Below are 6,522 nucleotides of genomic sequence, written 5' to 3' on the forward strand. Positions count from 1 at the left end.
TCTTGATTTAACCACTTCAACAGTTCATGATTCCTCTTCTTAGCCATACAAATGCACTAAGATATCCTTAGATGATCAATTGTGACATGGTTTTTCCACAAACATTAAGATGATCATAAAACATGATACTAAAGTACTCTCCGATCTTTTCAGGTTGGAGAAAGTTTTATCTTTCTTCCTAATTTGATTATTCTCATTCGTTCTGCCATACATTGAACATTTTCCAATGTTTCAGAATTATACTTATACTTGTAAGCATAACCATGTTTACTAAACTTTAGTAAATCATGACGAATAGTCTTATCGATCTTTGTGGTGGATCTTGACCAGCGCACACCCAGTGTACCTGATCCCCTAGTCCTTCACTTTACTCACATATACATGTGAACAAGGAATTAGTCTTAATTTTCCAAAGATGAAAATTCTCATTCATCATACAATACAACTTGCATAAATCTTAAGTTTCTATCCAATTGAAACTTGGGTGATGAGAATCTTTCCTTATTTGGAAAATACTCGACACTAACACAAACGAAAGAATCAAATTCATATTGCTAACATAGAAACATACAAATATCAATTTTCACAAATGCCATTGCAAGGAGATATAATAAATAATAAAAAACAAAATTTTATTTATTTATAAAATATGAAAAAAAAACTTTTCCTTACAATGTAATTACAAATGAAAACTATGTCATTACATATTTCCTAGCAATCTATCATAACTCCTAATCAGCAGCTCAAAAATCCGATCTTCGAACCATGCTATCGAAATCCATCTTCGCGATCAGATTCAGCATACTCTTCCTTTAAGCTTCCTTCCCTTTGCATGATCCTACAAAACATCAAGACACAACCTTGTCACATCATGCATTAAGAATCAACAATTAGAGGAACTTAATAGAGTTAGATAGTAGACTTACCTGAAGCAGAGTCAAACTTTTCGATTCTACCTTTTCTCAAATCTTTCAGGTAGTCAGGGCAGCTTCGCAACCAATGTCCCTTCTCTTGGCAATAGAAACATATAGACTGTTGGGTGTAAGAGTTGCATCATTGGGCTTGTTAATTCGGTCCATTGTTATCATGGTTTGGGCCTGTCCAACCGTGTTTATGTCAATAGGGTTTAGTATTTAAGATGCATGCATGCATCGTTCTCTGAACGCTTGATAATTATTTATTCCTTTATTGTATTATAACCCTAGCACACCTCTACAGTCGAAGTTCTTTATCGAGCTCTTCTGAGGTGGAGCATATTAATCATTCAGCTCTTGTTTGATTCATCGTGTGTTCTTTACTTTTACTGTGTTTGACTAAATCTGTTACGAATCTAAACGATCATAGAGAGCTTGATTCTCATCAATTGGTATCAGAGCAGGAGACTGTGTAATTCATATGCATATCTTCTGTTGGAAGAATCTCTTTAGGGTTTCCGCTTTTGTTGAAATCGCTGGAGCCGTCGTCTCATTATTGACGTTGTTTCATGTTTTTGATATAACCCTAATTCAACCTTTACAAGTCTGGTTCTTGACAGATATTCAAAACAGGTCATCAAGTCTCATGAAGATTCACAAACAAACCCAATCAACATATCCAACAACATCAGATCTACTACAAGAATCCCGATTTTATACACTCAAGATTATGAAGTCTGGACGCATCACTTTGAAGACTATGTTCTTGGTTCAGAGGATAATGGGTATCTAATCTGGGAGGCTATCACCTTGGGTCCGTTTACTCACTTTGGAACAAATAGAATCATCAAAACTCCAAAGGAGAACAATCAGCTGATGATCGATGTGGAGAACGTTCCTCAAGACGAGAAGGACAAACTGATGAGCAACATTAAAGCTATGAGGATGATCAGATTTTCCTTGCAATCTGATAGTTTTCGCCTGGTCAGTTCATGCACGATGGCAAAACTAATCTGGGATAGGCTGAAGGAGCTGTATTCCACAGATGAGGATCTAGAGCATTCAATTCAAACTCTTTTGCTTTCTGAGTTCGGTGAGTTCAAGCAAAATCCAGAAGAAAAACTCATTCAGGCATTCGATCGTTTCAATCATCTTCTCAGCAAGATGATCAAGCATGGAATTGGCAGAGAAGTAATCGAGGAGAAGGTCACTTTTATGAATGTCCTAAGATCCGAATGGATGGCCGTGGTTTCGACTGTGAAAGCTCATGAACAGTTCAAAACCTATTCGTTGGAGAAGCTTGTAGGAATACTCAAGTCACATGAAAGTGTAGTGACTAAGGAAATGAAGGTGGTGCCTAGTATGGGATCTTTGGCGCTTCTTTCAAAGGGCAAGAACGTGGCTGAAGAAGAAGAAGAGTTGGATCGCTCTGAATGTGATCTGACAAATGATGAATATGCATTAATGATCTCTAATCCCAAGAAGTTTGCTCGCAAAAAATTTCCCACCTCCAAGAACCGAAACTGGAAAGGGAGCTACAGTTCGGAAAAGGTGAAAGAAGAGATTAAAAATGCTCCTCAGCAAGAAGAAGCGAAGAAGGAGAACAAGCTTGTAGGTGACTATGTATATGACTGCAATTTCTGCCACGACAAAAATCACTTTGCCAAAGATTGTATGTTGAGAAAGCTGTCTGAGAAGAAGGATGGAGAAGATGATGAAGCATACCATTCACACAAGCTGGAGGAAATAAAGAAGAAGAAATGTGACATCCCCAAATTCATGGCCAGAAAAGACCGGTATAATTTATGCTTTTGAAATAATTTCAGAGTAATCATTTGATTAAAAGTGTTGCGGAATTTGTTCCCAGAAAAACATAATAAATATGTTATCAAATCATTTCCGAATAAATGTATTTTATTCATTTAAACCATTGGGATGTCATTGTCAATACAAAAACATAAGCATAAACAAAACTTACATTCATTTACACTAGTAATCTACTTCTCTTTTAATCTCTCAGTGTAAAGCAACTTCGTATCGATACCTGTGATACAATTAAACTGAGTGGATCAGGCTTGGGAGCCTGGTGAGCATATAGGGTTTTCAACCCACAATAAATAATTTATTATGCTTAAACATCAAACAATCAACCCAATTACCCAATCCCCATTGTCTTATTTATTTCTTAAGGATTTACCCTAAGAATCAACTATCACTCATTCCTAAGGATTCATCCTAAGGAATAGGCACGAAGTCCATCGTTGCCCAAGGCTTATACTACAAGCACTAACAACGTCGATCCCCACATACTGATCCTATACAATGATCTTACTAGATCTAGCCTAAAGGATCGATATGAACAACCAACTAACGAAACTGCTTCAGAAATCCCCTAGCAGCAAACAAGGATCGATAAAGATATCGAATGAATGAAATAAGTTTAACCACGAACCTTTGTTCGTAAAAGAAAGAACCACAAGACAATTAAGTCAGGGGTAGTTATCAATGCCTAGGCTGTGGTCTGAATATCGTGAGGTATGTAGCCCCCTGACGCACCCTATCCAGCATCGAACTTTGCCTAGGCTGTGGTCTGAATATCGTGAGGTATATAACCCCCAGACGCACCCTATCCGACAATGGAAACGCTGACTAATGCCTAGGCTGTGGTCTGAACCCCCAGACTCACCCCTATCCAACATTGGAAACGCTGACTAATGCCTAGGCTGTGGTCTGAACCCCCAGACTCACTCCTATCCGGCATCGAAAATGGAAACACCGACTAATGCCTAGGCTGTGTTCTATCGTGAGGTATATAACCTCCAGACACGTCCTATCCGGCATCGGAAACGCTGACTCATGAAGCTCGTCCGATCACTTCATAGAAGAAACAAAGACTCCAAAGCTCTTCAAAATAAGAGTATAGGGAAAATACTAATAAAGTACTCCCGTACGTTCCCGTACCTCGACACATAATAGTGTCAAAAAGAAGAACTATTGGATGAACACATAGTTCAAAAACACCTAATGAACATATAGTTCGAGAACACCTTATGAACATATAGTTCAAACATACTTACCGATTACAAGTCTGCTAACGTTCCACTGGACTATCTAAAATAGTCTGTGGCCGTTGTCTATACTCTGCTAGATGACTAGATCATCTTAAACATCGGTACCTCTCATCACTTTTATTTCATCACACATCATCTAATTCATCTACCCATGTTTTACCCAACATATTTGTAGATAAAAATACATATACAGTTTAAAACTTGTATAAAACATCAATTCAACAATCACCTCAAATAAACAATAAATATATATACACATAGCACGTATTTCAAGGTAAATACTTCATATCTATGTGTAAGGTGAAAGTAACTATACACTCACCTGATTTAATGAAAATCGGGTAGCAATTCGTTTCCTAAATCGATCGTTTCTAATAAAACCGGGAGTTTTATTGAGAAACCGGGCTCTGCGAAGGGTCGGGCTTCGAAACCAAAAAGATAAATTTTCCGGGCTTCTCGGGCACTTCGTGGCGTATTCCGGGGGTTATAATCGATACCGGGGCTTTGGGGAATGTTAAGATGAAGAAAATATGGAAAAATGGGCTAAATATGGCAAAATCTCAAAAGTAACCGGGAGGGTTCGCATACCCTTCTATTTATAGGGTCCGAAGGTCGGCTAAGGAGGTGGGGTCTGCAGGCGAGGGTGCGCAGGTGCTCGCACATGGGCTGCGCGTGCGAGGAACTCGTTGGAGGCTTCTGATTGGACCGCTTTGGACAGCTTCCTCGGTTCGGACACGTTGCTGATGACACATCGAAATCGGACACAAGGCAGCCTCCTATTGGACCGAACCTCGGACTCGCGAAGAGCATGACACGCCTCGCCAGGTGGCTTCGGTGATTCAGCAGGTTCCGGACACGTGTCGGATTGCGAAGCGAGGACACGTGGCCGAAGTCCACGTGTGCGAAAATTCCCGGTTTTGGCATTATTCCTCGATTTTCGCGCCAAAACTTCTAAAATCCATAACTTTCGCATACGAGCTCCGTTTTTGACGTTCTTTATATGCACGCGTAGGTAAAATTACGCTCTACAACTTTCGTTTAGACTTCGTCGGCTAGTTTTGAATTTAATTTTATATTATTATTTTTAACAGACCGGGACAGGAAATCCGTAAAAAATTCATAACTTCTTCATCCGACTTCCGTTTTCGTCTGTCTTTTTATTGTTGTGCTACTATTCACGAGACCTTCGATTCTTGTTTAGGTCATGTCGGCTAAAAATCACTCGATCTAAAATTCGAGTTTTTAGCTGTCTACTGCTAAGCTGAAACTTCGAAAAATCATAACTTCCTCATACGAAGTCAGATTTGGACGTTCTTTTTATACCTACTCTCGGTTTAACGAACACTACAACTTTCGTTTAGATCACTAAGGCTAAAAAGTAGTTTATCAAAAACTCACTTTTTACGACATTCGGCACCGTGCCGGTTTATCGTGAAACTTCGACAGGTCATAACTTCTTCGTTATAACTCGAATTTCGGCATTCTTTATATATCCGTAATCCTTGTCACGCCCACTACAAGTTTCTTAATAGATATCGGCTTTATCTAATATTTAATTTTGACGCTCATTTTTATTCTTAATTAATTAAACCCTAATAATTAAGCATAAAACACATAATTCACATAATATTCACATAATTACTTTTCATTTCTTCTAAATGAGTTACAAAGGTTAACCTAGACCATTATGTCAATATTAATGCCTAGCCTAGAAACACGGGCGTTACAAGAAAGCCTCTAAAAATTCTATGAATGCTTTGATTATGCAGGAAAACTTAGTTGATGATGAGTTCGGAGGAGTAGAGGTCTGGTCTACCGACTCCGAAGATGAAGAAGTTCGTAAACCAACGCATGGTAGGGATTTTGTGGCAAAGGATGAGAATGCTGAGTTTGCTGGATGGTGCTTAATGGTAACTCCCAGAGTGTCACAAATGAGAGGATACGCAACAGATAGCGGGTCTGATGAGGCGAAGGAAAGAGAAGACAGATGCTTCGCTGCCAAACCGATGGGTGAGCAGATCAACGAATGTGATCAGTTGATCAAGAAGGTACAATCTATCCTCAAATCTCTAAAAATACCAGTTAATAAGTATGAAAAGGAATTAAACGAGTTAAAATTCAAGTTTTCTAGTTTAAGTTGCAGTCTAAAACAAACTCGCCTCACGAATTCTAACCTAACTGATCAACTTAGCAGGGTATCTTGCAAGAGTGAGGAGCGAAGGATGTGGATAGAGAAGAAGGAATTAGAGTTAGTTAGGGCAAGATATGAACTGATTTATTTGCAACGTGATAATTTGAAGTTTTTGAAACAAAGGAATATTTTTTGCTTAATTGCTAAACGTCTTTATTCCAATATTACTCAGTTGTATTTAAATTGTGAGATTGGAGATAAGATTCACAAAATGATTTTGCCTTTCCTTGAACTAAAGGAAGACGAAATAGATGCTGATTGCTATAAATGTGAATCTATTGTCTCTTCGGATGAGATTTTTGATGCCTACAGAATCGGTCTGGACAAAATCGAGTCATTTATCAAG

The sequence above is a fragment of the Lactuca virosa genome, chromosome 2 (assembly GCF_052849685.1).
Source record: "Lactuca virosa cultivar CGN04683 chromosome 2, Lactuca_virosa_CGN04683_v6, whole genome shotgun sequence".
Classification (NCBI taxonomy): Eukaryota; Viridiplantae; Streptophyta; class Magnoliopsida; order Asterales; family Asteraceae; genus Lactuca; species Lactuca virosa.